This window comes from Manis pentadactyla, unplaced genomic scaffold (assembly GCF_030020395.1).
Source record: "Manis pentadactyla isolate mManPen7 unplaced genomic scaffold, mManPen7.hap1 scaffold_385, whole genome shotgun sequence".
Classification (NCBI taxonomy): Eukaryota; Metazoa; Chordata; class Mammalia; order Pholidota; family Manidae; genus Manis; species Manis pentadactyla.
The window spans coordinates 23,694-37,836 of record NW_026644768.1 but is presented as its reverse complement, the minus strand read 5'-3'; positions in this window follow the sequence as shown (position 1 = coordinate 37,836).

Below are 14,143 nucleotides of genomic sequence, written 5' to 3'. Positions count from 1 at the left end.
AGATCTTTAAGGTGAACTAAAGATGTCAAGAAAGTACTTATTATTCAGTTTCTTTAATGCATTTAGGAAAAATAATCTTATAAAGTATAGATTTATGAAAGGGATTCACTGGTCCCAGCACCGGCTGTTGCAGGTCATGCAGCCATAACAGCCCCTCTCTGAGTAGGGTATAAGGGTAGGCTTATGGTGTAAGGGAAGTCAGTGAGAAAGAAACATTACACTTCTCCCTTCTAAGTTGCAGACCTGAAGGAATAAAACACAGCTACTGAAACAATTCAGAATTTAGAGTTAGTTAGACATCTTCTTACACATAAGTAACAAGATGGGAGAAGAGGAGAGGTGGGAAAATATGCTTAGATCACATGAAAAACAGCAAAAACCATTTTGAGTCTATCAGCACAGTTCTCCTAAGTAGGCTAAGCCACAGAAACCACAGTTTCATAAACTCATCAATCTTGATCAAATATATGAGTTTCTGCTTTGAAAATAATATTGCTAACTTCAAAAACAACAACAACATCAACAAAAACCCCTAATTCATCACTCCCTTCTTGAAACAGTCTCTTCTCTTGGTGTCCTAGACATACTGTCCTCGGTTCTCTTTCTTCTTCAGTCTCTTACTTATTCACATTTACAGTGTCTTGAGATACACAGGCCTCTTTCCTTAGCTATTTACAATTACTTCCAACTTTGGTTACTTCCATTTCTGGTTATGAGAGGCTAAGATACCAACAGATGATGTGAATAACCTCCTTCTCTCCCACCTCTCCCAATAAAGACCATAAAACCTGGACATACAACAGAAAGTCCTGCCTGAAGGTAATGAAGGGCGCCTGGAAGCAGACAGACTCTGACGGCAAGTCCAAGCTTCCTGGGAGTAAAGTTAGGAAGCTGTACAAGGTCAGCATCTCTTCAGAGTTTCGCCTGAGGCTACCTGCAGTCTGCATGGTCAGGAGCAGTGGTAAAGGAACCACTTGTGGAAGAGTAAAGTCAGGAGAGCTTATCCACGGAGAGAGCAAGGGAAACCCACAAAGGGAGGAACCAGGTAAGAGATCCCTAACCTGAACCTCTCATGCAGGAATAGGTTCAAAGTAGTTCACTTCAAAAGATTTAAACTGAGGCTGGAGCTGCTGTCCAAAAAAACAGTTTGAAGTCGAAGCCAAACCATACAACCACTCTTTGCAAAAAAAGGAAGCAAACCCAGAATCTCTACTACTTAATCTTCGTAACCAGGTTAAATACAAATGTACCCAGGATACAAAGAACCAGGAAATAAACATTTTTCCTCTCTTCAGGCAGAAATGGCTATTATCACTATCCTCAATGATATGAGAGGGGGAAAAAAATTCCTCTCAATGAATTGCAATCTTACCAGAGAAATAAAAAATCCCAGCAGAGAAATAGAAATGATAAAAAACTGTTAGCTGATTCTGTTGTAGAACATCACTGAATGAAAGACTACAGCAATGAAGACTAGTATGAGTCACAGTCTCAAACTTATCATCTCATAAAATATTTAATAAGCATTAAAAAACCATGTCTTTAAAATGGCAAAATCCAGTGGACAACATCTAAACTAAGTGACTGTAACTCAGCATCACTAGCAAAGGGACAAACATGGGTGTGATACAATGTATTATTATTATTACTATTATTACTATTATCATCATCATATTGTGGTATTACAATTTTTCTGTAGGTTTGAAGTATATCCAAAATGTTGGAGGAAAACACAAACAAAGCTGAAGGGGAGCTATTAAAAATTGCAGAGAGAATTAAAGCAGCAGTCCTGGGATCCATTCAAATCTTTACCAGGAGGAAATTCAGGGAAAAGTAGGTCAAGGAGTTTAATCTATGTGGTAACATACTAATAACTGGTCCTCCTGGAAACAGACTAATGATTTTTGTTAGAAGGAAAGTCCTTACCTGAAGAATGTTCTTTGTAGGATCTTCCTTGTTAATGATGCTTATAGTAAATGAACCCAGAATCCATGGATTTGAGACATGGCACACTAGGGAATAATATCATGTAAGTTATCTATACAACCCTGGGGTACAGTGTGGAGAAGTTTCAAAATCTAAAAGCTCTCTGCTATGAGGTAACAACTAGACTTCCTCATTTCAAGATCTCATCCACTCTGGGTTAGAAAAGCGCATGTCTGCTGTAGAAAGGCAGGCCATGTGGAACCACACAGAATCCCAGATCCTTCCCTGCTTCACTTGGGCTTTCTGATTGCCTGTTTTCTTGAAACTATTAGTAAACGTGGATTTTAGGTAAGATCTGTAATATGTGAATGCGACTTGATTTTTTGAATTGGCTTACAAATAAAAGGTCAAACTGTCAAAAATAATTATACTTAGATTAAGTTATGTATTATTTTAGTAGAAGTAGCAAGCTGAATGTTCATTTGACACAAATAATTAACATACTATACTTACAGAATAAGGCATTTTTTTTTTTGTAGATAGTTATTTTTTATTGAAGGGTAGTTAACACACAGTATTACATTACATTAGTTTCCGGTGTACAACATAGTGATTCAACATTTATATACATGACAATTCTAGGTACCAGCTATCACCATGCCAAGCTGTTACAATATCTTGACTATATTCCTTATGCTATACATTACATTATGGTTAGTTATTTATTTAACCATTGGAAGTGTGTACTTTTTTTTTTTTTTGCGAGGGCATCTCTCATATTTATTGATCAAATTGTTGTTAACAACAATAAAATTATGTATAGGGGAGTCAATGCTCAATGCACAATCATTAAACCACCCCAAGCGTAATTTTCGTCAGTCTCCAATCTTCTGAGGCAAAACAAACAAGTTCTTACATGGAGAACAAATTCTTACATAGTGAATAAGTTACATGGTGAACAGTACAAGGGCAGTCATCACAGAAACTTTCGGTTTTGCTCATGCATTACGAACTATAAACAGTCAGTTCAAATATGAATACTCATTTGATTTTTATACTTGATTTATATGTGGATACTACATTTCTCCCTTTATTATTATTATTTTTAATAAAATGCTGAAGTGGTAGGTAGATACAAGATAAAGGTAGAAAACATAGTTTAGTGTTGTAAGAGAGCAAATGTAGATGATCAGGTGTGTGTCTGTAGCCTATGTGTTAATCCAAGCTAGACAAGGGCAATAAAACATCCACATATGCAGAAGATTTCTCTCAGAACAGGGGGGGTGAGGTTCTAAGCCACACCTCTGTTGATCCCCAATTTCTCACCTGATGACGCCCCTGCGACTGTGCCTGTCTTAGGTTGTTCCTCCCTTGAGGAATCTTACCCATCTCTGGCTAACCAGTCATCTTCCGGGGCCATACAGGGAAATGTAAAATTGGTAAGTGAGAGAGAAGCCTTATTGTTTGAAATGGTTAGCTTCTTACTTCTTTGCATATTTATGCCCTGTAGCTTCTATGCCCAGCATTTGTCTTGAGGTATCTTTACCACTTGGAAGAATTATGATACTCGGTAAATTCGATATGAGGCACGAATTCTATTTAAGGGTTGTAATTAGGAAGGAAGAAGAAAAGCTATAGAAGTAGCAGGCGGAAGAAAACATGGGAAGATTGATTATTTCTTTGACATATCTTCTTGTAGAGTAACTTCAGCATGTATAGGTTTTAAGCTACTACTTAAATTGCGCACACACATTAACCTAATAGGAGTATAGTTACATAACCAAAGCATACCTGTAATTACCAGCCATCTCCAGTGAAACCAAGAAAACCAGTTAGGCACCTTAGGCATTTGTGAAAACTTATCTATGATATGGTGGATATTGTCCAACTGAACTTGAACAGTCTGAGAGAAATCAGACAAATTAAAACATCCCATTCCTGGGGACTGTTCACATGCCATATGTTCTTTTAACAGTAAATAGTCTCTAGTTGTAAGATTTTGGAGACCTACAATTTGCACTTGCCCTAATTCTCGGTTGAGTTCCAACAGTATAGATCCAGTCAAATTTGTTGTTTCACTGTATGCACAGGCCAGCTTAGATATCTCCTTCCTCATTCCCATGGCAAGTCCAGGAGCTGGTGGGATGAGTGCATCTACAGCTGTAGCAGTGCGTGGATCTTTGTTGGGGTTTTTTGATGATCATCTTCTGGCATGAGTCTTCCAGAGAGTGCTGATGCTAGAAGTTCTTTTTCATTTCGTATCTTAGTTCATTTTCGGGGTAGCCCAATTAGGCTTTGATCCTCTGTATAACCACAGACACACCCTTTGCCTACACTTTTATATGCCCTTTATACACTAGTGTAGATCTCATTGGAGGTTACGACACAGGAATTGCCCTTTTTTTGTTTTTGTTTTTTGTTTTTTGTTTTTTTTTGTTTTTGGTATCACTAATCTACTTACATGACGAGTATTATGTTTACCAGGCTCTCCCCTATACCAGGTCTCCCCTATAAACCCCTTTCCAGTCATTGTCCATCAGCATAGCAAAATGTTGTAGAATCACTACTTGCCTTCTCTGTGTTGTACAGCCCTCCCTTTTCTCCTACTCCCCAATGCATGCTAATCTTAATATCCCCCTACTTCTCCCCTCCCTTATCCCTCCCTACCCACCCATCCTCCCCAGTCCCTTTCCCTTTGGTACCTGTTAGTCCATTCTTGAGTTCTGTGATTCTGCTGCTGTTTTGTTCCTTCAGTTTTTCCTTTGTTCTTGTATTCCACAGATGAATGAAATCATTTGGTATTTCTCTTTCTCCGCTTGGCTTGTTTCACTGAGCATAATACCCTCCAGCTCCATCCATGTTGCTGCAAATGGTTGGACTTGCCCTTTTCTTATGGCTGAGTAGTATTCCATTGTGTATATGTACCACTTCTTCTTTATCCATTCATCTATCGATGGACATTTAGGTTGCTTCCAATTCTTGGCTATTGTAAATAGTGCTGCAATAAACATAGGGGTGCACTGATCTTTCTCATACTTGATTGCTGCATTCTTAGGGTAAATTCCTAGGAGTGCAAGTCCTGGGTCAAATGGTATGTCTGTTTTGAGCATTTTGATGTACCTCCATACTGCTTTCCACAATGGTTGAACTAACTTACATTCCCACCAGCAGTGTAGGAGGGTTACCCTTTCTCCACAGCCTCGCCAACATTTGTTGTTGTTTGTCTTGTGGATGGCAGCCATCCTTACTGGTGTGAGGTGATACCTCATTGTAGTTTTAATTTGCATTTCTCTGATAATTAGCGATGTGGAGCATCTTTTCATGTGTCTGTTGGCCATCTGTATTCCTTTTTTGGAGAACTGTCTGTTCAGTTCCTCTGCCCATTTTTTAATTGGGTTATTTGTTTTTTGTTTGTTGAGGCGTGTGAGCTCTTTATCTATTCTGGAAGTCAAGCCTTTATCGGATCTGTCACTTTCAAATATATTCTCCCTTACTGTAGGGTTCCTTTTTGTTCTATTGATGGTGTCTTTTGCTGTACAGAAGCTTTTCAGCTTAATATAGTCCCACTTGATCACTTTTGCTGTTGTTTTCCGTGCCCGGGGAGATATGTTCAAGAAGAGGTCACTCATGTTTATGTCTAAGAGGTTTTTGCCTAAGTTTTCTTCCAAGAGTTTAATGGTTTCATGACTTACATTCAGGTCTTTGATCCATTTTGAGTTTCCTTTTGTATATGGGGTTAGACAATGGTCCAGTTTCATTCTCCTACATGTAGCTGTCCAGTTTTGCCAGCACCATCTGTTGAAGAGACTGTCATTTTGCCATTGTATGTCCATGGCTCCTTTATCAAATATTAATTGACCATATATGTCTGGGTTAATGTCTGGATTCTCTAGTCTGTTCCATTGGTCTGTGGCTCTGTCCTTGTGCCAGTACCAAATTGTCTTGATTACTATGGCTTTATAGTAGAGCTTGAAGTTGGGGAGTGAGATCCTCCCTACTTTATTCTTCTTTCTCAGGATTGCTTTGGCTATTCGGGGTCTTTGGTGCTTCCATATGAATTTTTGAATTATTTGTTCCAGTTCATTGAAGAATGTTGCTGGTAGTTTCATAGGGATTGCATCAAATCTGTATATTGCTTTGGGCAGGATGGCCATTTTGACGATATTAATTGTTCCTAGCCACGAGCATGGGATGAGTTTCCATCTGTTAGTGTCCCCTTTAATTTCTCTTAAGAGTGACATGTAGTTTTCAGAGTATAAGTCTTTCACTTCCTTGGTTAGGTTTATTCCTAGGTATTTTATTTTTTTTTGATGCAATTGTGAATGGAGTTGTTTTCCTGATTTCTCTTTCTGTTGGTTCATTGTTAGTGTATAGGAAAGCCACAGATTTCTGTGTGTTAATTTTGTATCCTGCAATTTTGCTGTATTCCGATATCAGTTCTAGTAGTTTTGGGGTGGAGTCTTGAGGGTTTTTTATGTACAGTATCATGTCATCTGCAAATAGTGACAGTTTAACTTCTTCTTTACCAATCTGGATTCCTTGTATTTCTTTGTTTTGTCTGATTGCCGTGGCTAGGACCTCCAGTACTATGTTAAATAACAGTGGGGAGAGTGGGCATCCCTGTCTAGTTCCCGATCTCAGAGGAAATGCTTTCAGCTTCTCGCAGTTCAGTATAATGTTGGCTGTGGGTTTATCATAGATGGCCTTTATTATGTTGAGGTACTTGCCCTCTATTCCCATTTTGCTGAGAGTTTTTATCATGAATGGATGTTGAACTTTGTCAAATGCTTTTTCAGCATCTATGGAGATGATCATGTGGTTTTTGTCTTTCTTTTTGTTGATGTGGTGGATGATGTTGATGGATTTTCAAATGTTGTACCATCCTTGCATCCCTGGGATGAATCCCACTTGGTCATGGTGTATGATCCTTTTGATGTATTTTTGAATTCGGTTTGCTAATATTTTGTTGAGTATTTTTGCATCTACGTTCATCAGGGATATTGGTCTGTAGTTTTCTTTTTTGGTGGGGTCTTTGCCTCGTTTTGGTATTAGGGTGATGTTAGCTTCATAGAATGAGTTTGGGAGTATCCGCTCCTCCTCTATTTTTTGGAAAACTGTAAGGAGAATGGGTATTATGTCTTCCCTGTATGTCTGATAAAATTCCAAGGTAAATCCGTCTGGCCCGGGGGTTTGTTCTTTGGTAGTTTTTTGATTACCGCTTCAATTTCGTTGCTGGTAATTGGTCTGTTTAGATTTTCTGTTTCTTTCTGGGTCAATCGTGGAAGGTTGTATTTTTCTAGGAAGTTGTCCATTTCTCCTAGTTTTCCCAGCTTGTGAGCATATAGGTTTTCATAATATTCTCTAATAATTCTTTGTATTTCTGTGGGGTCCGTCGTGATTTTTCCTTTCTCGTTTCTGATACTGTTGATTTGTGTTGACTCTCTTTTCTTCTTAATAAGTCTGGCTAGAGGCTTATCTATTTTGTTTATTTTCTCGAAGAACCAGCTCTTGGTTTCATTGACTTTTGCTATTGTTTTATTCTTCTCAATTTTATTTATTTCTTCTCTGATCTTTATTATGTCCCTCCTTCTGCTGACCTTAGGCCTCATCTGTTCTTCTTTTTCCAATTTCGATAATTGTGACATTAGACCATTCATTTGGGATTGCTCTTCCTTTTTTAAATATGCTTGGATTGCTATATACTGTTCTCTTAAGACTGCTTTTGCTGTGTCCCACAGAAGTTGGGGCTTAGTGTTGTTGTTGTTATTTGTTTCCATATATTGCTGGATCTCCATTTTGATTTGATCATTGGTCCATTGATTATTTAGGAGCGTGTTGTTAAGCCTCCATGTGTTTGTGAGCCTCTTTGCTTTCTTTGTACAGTTTATTTCTAGTTTTATGCCTTTGTGGTCTGAAAAGTTGGTTGGTAGGATTTCAATGTTTTGGAATTTTATGAGGCTCTTTTTGTGGCCTAGTATGTGGTCTATTCTGGAGAATGTTCCATGTGCACTTGAGAAGAATGTATATCCTGTTGCTTTTGGATGTAGAGTTCTATAGATGTCTATTAGGTCCATGTGTTCTAGTGTGTTGTTCAGTGCCTCTGTGTCCTTATTTATTTTCTGCTCGGTGGATCTATCCTTTGGGGTGAGTGCTGTGTTGAAGTCTCCTAGAATGAACGCTTTGCATTCTATTTCCCTCTTTAGTTCTGTTAGTATTTGTTTCACATATGCTGGTGCTCCTTGTGTTGTGTGCATATATATTTAGAATGGTTATATATATCCTCTTGTTGGACTGAGCCCTTTATCATTATGTAGTGTCCTTCTTTATTTCTTGATACTTTCTTTGTTTTGGAGTCTATTTTGTCTGATATTAGTACTGCAATCCCTGCTTTCTTCTCGCTGTTGTTTGCTTGAAATATGTTTATCCATCCCTTGACTTTTAGTCTGTACATGTCTTTGGGTTTGAGGTGAGCTTCTTGTAAGCAGCATATAGATGGGTCTTGCTTTTTTATCCATTCTATTACTCTGTGTCTTTTGATTGGTGCATTCAGTCCATTAACATTTAGGGTGACTATTGAAAGATATGTACTTATTGCCATTGCAGGCTTTAAATTCGTGGTTACCAAAGGTTCAATTTTAGCCTCTTTAGTATCTTACTGTCTAACTTAGCTCACTTATTGAGCTGTTATATACTCTGTCTGGAGGATCTTTTCTTCTCTCCCTTCTTATTCCTCCTTGATTCTTCATATGTTGGGTGTTTTGTGCTGTGCTCTTTCTAGGAGTGCTCCCATCTAGAGCAGTCCCTGTAAGATGTTCTGTAGAGGTGGTTTGTGGAAAGCAAATTCCCTCAGGTTTTGTTTGTCTGGGAATTGTTTAATCTCACCATCATATTTGAATGATAGTCGTGCTTGATACAGTATCCTTGGTTCAAGGCCCTTCTGTTTCATTGTTTTAAATATATCATGCCATTCTCTTCTGGCCTGTAGGGTTTCTGTTGATAAATCTGATGTTAGCCTGATGGGTTTTCCTTTATAGGTGACCTTTTTCTCTCTAGCTGCCTTTAAAACTCTTTCCTTGTCCTTGATCTTTGCCATTTTAATTATTATGTGTCTTAGTGTTGTCCTCCTTGGATCCTTTCTGTTGGGGGTTCTGTGTATTTCCGTGGTCTGTTCGATTATTTCCTCCCCAGTTTGGGGAAATTTTCAGCAATTATTTCTTCTAAGATACTTTCCATCTCTTTTCCTCCCTCTTCTTCTGGAACCCCTATAATATGGATATTGTTCCTTTTGGATTGGTCACACAGTTCTCTTAATATTGTTTCATTCCTGGAGATCATTTTGTCTCTCTCTATGTCAGCTTCTATGCGTTCCCGTTCTCTGGTTTCAATTCCATCAGTGGCCTCTTGCATCCTATCCATTCTGCTTATGAACCCTTCCAGAGTTTGTTTCATTTCTGTGATCTCCTTTCTGGCATCTGTGATCTCTCTCCGGACTTCATCCCATTTCTCTTGCGTATTTCTCTGCATCTCTGTCAGCGTGTTTATGATTCTTATTTTGAATTCTTTTTCAGGAAGACTGGTTAGGTCTGTCTCCTTCTCTGGTGTTGTCTCTGTGATCTTTGTCTGCCTGTAGCTTTGCCTTTTCATGGTGATAGGAATAGTTTGCAGAGCTGGGACGAGTGACGGCTGGAAGTACTTCCCTTCTTGTTGGTTTGTGGCCCTCCTCTCCTGGGAGAACAGCGACCTCTAGTGGCTTGTGCTGCGCAGCTGTGCGCAGACAGGGCTTCTGCTTCCTGCCCGGCTGCTATGGAGTTAATCTCCGCTGTTGCTGTGGGCGTGGCCTAGCTCGGGCAGCTACTCCAAAGTGGTGGAGTCGCGTTGGAGCAGGAGCTGCTGGGAGGCTATTTATCTCCGTGAGGGGCCTCCCTGCTCCCTGCAGCCCAGGGGTTAGAGTGCCCAGAGATCCCGGATTCCCTACCTCTGGATTAAGTGACCCGCCCTGCCCCTTTAAGACTTCCAAAAAGCACCCGCCAAAACAAAAAAACGACCACCAAAAAAAAACAATTTTTTTTAATTAAAGAAAAAAAATGTGGCCGCTCATTTTTCTTTATTCTCCGGCGCCAGCCTCAGGCATCTGCTCACTGGTCTTGCTGCCCTGTTTCCCTAGTATTGGGGTCCCTATTCCTTTAGGATTTCCAAAAAGCTCTCGCCAAAACAAAACAGCAAAAAAAAAAAAAAAAAAAAAAATGGTCGCGTGCTTTTCTTATGTCCTCCAGCGCCCGGCCTACGGTGCCGACTCACTGTTCTTGCTGCCCTGTTTTCCTAGTATCCACTGCCCCCTGGGCACGTACTGTGTCCGCACTCTGGCCTGGATGGCTGGGGGTGGGTGTTCGGCAATCCTGGGCTCCGTCTCCCTCCCGCTCTACCTATTCTTTTCCCTCCGGGATTTGGGGGGATGTGCGGTCGGCTCCCGCCGGACCGGGGCTTGTATCTTACCCCTTTCATGAGGCGCTGGGTTCTCTCAGGTGCGGATGTGGTCTGGATGTCTGGATATTGTCCTGTGTCCTCTGATCTTTATTCTAGGAAGGGTTGTCTTTGTTATATTTTCATAGATATATGTGGTTTTGGGAGGAGAATTCTGCTGCTCTACTCACGCCGCCATCTTCCGCCTTTATCCAAAGCATTACTTTTAAGCCTTCATAAAAAACAAAATTCACAAAATCACAGTATGTGAAATTACAGAGAACTCTCAATCAACTTTTTAAAAGCATGCATAACCAGAAGTATTCCAAAATTCTACTACACGAATATATTTGATGATAAGCCTGAAATTCAACGGAAGTGTGCAGTGTAGAACACTTATAACCATGTCCAGAAATAAGTTTCTGCTTAATTTATAGGGTTGTGGTAAAGTTCAAATGATTATGATATAGTTATTATCATAATTTACATCAGTTTTCCTATCTGGGGTCTGCTAACACCACTTAGAAACAGGCTCCAAAGGAGCATGACGCACGGCAATCCCAATATCTGATGCAAGCTAAAGCCATGTCTTTAATAATAGAGACTTGGACATGTAAAAATCAGGGAAGAATGAAACAGAGGGAGAAAGATTTTTAAAACAGAGAAGAAAGGGGGAACAGTCTGAGCAAGGTCTCACAGAAGAATATGCAAGTTCTCAGTGCACAGGAATAGTCAGCATAGGGAAAAGTAATGACCCAGAGAACAAGGGGAAAAAAATGCAGACGGAGGTAACTGCGTATGTATATTTAGCTGTGAGGCATGAAAGAATCCGAAAAAAAAAAAAAAACATATTGCACATCTTTGGGCCTTTCTTCACGCGGAGAGGGCAAGCATCAATATTTACTATATTATCTGGAGAATTCAACCTCGAGGAAGAGTGGCGTCCAGATATATTTCAGGAAGTTCCTGTCTTAGCAGTACAATCGGGCAGTTAACACCATTAGCTTTATATAATCAGTTGTGAAGTCCACCACGTAACAACTATCTGATCTTGGGAAAATTGCTTCACTTCTCTACGCCTCTGTTTCTTAGTCTATAAGACAGGGATAATAACGATCTCTACCTCATGTGACAATGAATATAAAACAATATAGTACCAGGCACGTAGTAAATGCTCAGTAAAAGTTAGTTACTACATTTACTGTGGAGAAAGGGATTTCCTGTACACTTGGATTGACTGATTGATTTTATGCCTTAATTTTACCATCTTCTTCTCTAGCTAAGTGACTTAAGGATTTGTGAAAGTTGACAAACTGATTTCCAAAGAAAAATACGGAACTATTTCAGAAGCCAGTATTTATACCAATATTAAAGTTTTCAGTATGAGCACTATTACAAAAAAGCAACAGGGGAGCTATTACATCCTCTGACTTCAAACTATACTCTTAAAGTTACAGTAATCAGATACAGTATGGTACTGGCATAAGAACAGACCCATAGATCAATGGAACAGAATTAAGCCCAGATATAAATCTGCTCAAACACTAGCGGACGCCTCCGCCACCTGCCAGCGCCGGGGAGGGGGCCAGAGTGACAAGTGCAGCTTCTCGTGTAGGGCCGCAGGGCGCGCACAGAGGAGCGACCGGGGTCCGCCAGGCGCCCTCCCTCTTTCTCCTACCTGCCTGGCCAAGAGTCGGCCTAGCTCACTGAGGCTCTTCTCGTTCTTGGCAGCGATTGACGGCAGTGGCGCGACCACCTCTAAGAAGAGATGTTCCATGACCGCGGGCTCCCCGCTCCGGGCGGCCACCAGGGCTTCCTGCTTTGCGCTCGGAGCCCCCGAGCCGCCGATGTCCCCGAGCCGGAGATGCCACCAACCAAGCCAAAACGGAAAGCGGCTGCTGGGGAACAGCACACACCGAGAGAGGCCAGGCACGTGTGGGGAAGCACGCAGCGCTCTGGGTCATCAGCCCGCGACGGCGGCGACGGTGGCAGGCTAGCCCCGGCTCCGCGCCCTCTGTAGTGTAAACAGCGGGCGTCACTATCGCGTCAGTTCCGGGAGGGGAATAGAAACAGAAATGGCTGCTCGGATCTGGTGCTTAAGCTGGTGGTGAAGGGATGTCCCGTGAGTGCGTGTGCGGGAGAGTGGGACAGGAGATTTCTGGCAGGCCTCAGAAACCAGGGAATCCCTGCGGCGTGTTATCCTGAGTTCACTGTGCTTCCTCCCCCTCAACACGCAAAAAGATAAGATACGGAAGAAAGATTTGCCCCCTCCCACCCAGCAATTCTACACCTCTAGGCTATGGAAATTCACACACAAGTATGACAAGCACGCCCTTTCCAGCATTCTTAATATAAATATTCGAGTAAGTTTTCAGCTGGGGAATATTTCAATTAACGTATGAGAGAACATAAGTCATTTTTAAAAAGTAGAATATAAGAGTAAGAGTATATTTATATAAAGTTCAAGAACAAGACAAAATAATGACAATCACGGTAATAATGGTTGCCTCTGGGGGTACTGACTGCAAAGGGGCGGAGCAGGATAGAGAAACAGCCCTGGACTGCAGTTTGTAAGCAATAAACGGGATTTAAACTTTATTTCTCCCTTTGACTAATTTCAGTTTTAGAGGTATTTTGCCCCGGGATTTCCTCTCCCCAGACTAAAACCTAGCGCAGTCAGCAGGGTGCCTCTGAACCCAAAATCTGTTACAACGGGCGTCATCTTTGGGAGGGCCGCCCCAAGAAATGATGGGGAAAAGTGGCACGCACGCCGAGGGACACGTGTCTACACCCATGTGGTCGTGGAGACACCACCACCGCTGCTGGCTGCGCTGACCCCGGCCTGTGGCCCGAGACTAAGGCTACTGCTTCTGCCACTGCTGCTGCTTCTGCTGCCGGCTGGAGCCTGGTCCAACTTTGGAAAGGAGCAGAGATCCGGTCCATCTTAATAGAGAAGCAACTGGCTGTTGTATACCAAGCCTTGCTGGCTATGGAGCCCGTCGCCGGAAAAGCTCCAACCAAGGTAATAACCACCTATCCCATCGCGGGTTGGGTGAGAGACTGGACCCAAAGGCCACGGAGTGGTGTGGCACAAACATCTAGCTTATGTCATGTGACTGGCCATTTGCCTTTGGCATCCCCAGGGAATAATGAAGCAGACACATTGGCCCAGTTGCGCTGGATAAAAGGAAAGCCTGCCTCTTATGTGGCCCAATGGCTACTTGGTGCACACGAGGCAAAAGACAATGTGGGCTGTAGCCCGTCAGTGTGGGTTGCCACTGACCTTTGAAAAAGCCAGCCCCTCCCTTGGGTGTTAGTCCTCAGACAGGAAATCCCGGCGCAAAACACCTCTAAAAACCAAAATCAGTCAAAGGGAGAAATAAAGTTTAAAACATGTTTACTGCTCACAAACTGCAACCCTGGGCCGTCTTTCTCCTCTGCTCTGGAAGAAGCCAGCAAGACAGCAAGCCCCTCCCTTTAAACTCTCAGGTTCAGACACAACCTAGGTTGCCCAGGTAATTACCCATTGATATGGAGATGACCTTCTTCCCACCCCTGGGGATATGCAAAGGAACTAAAAGCCCCTGGAGATATTCTGGAAATGATACAATTTTACCCACAATCACCTTGAAAAGGCTCCCACTGACCAAAGATGGTACAACTTGAGCTTCAATAAGGTTAACAGTTATGGTGAACTGACACATGTTCCATATTCTGAAATCCATGAATACATAATATTTTTAAAAATCGGTTAACA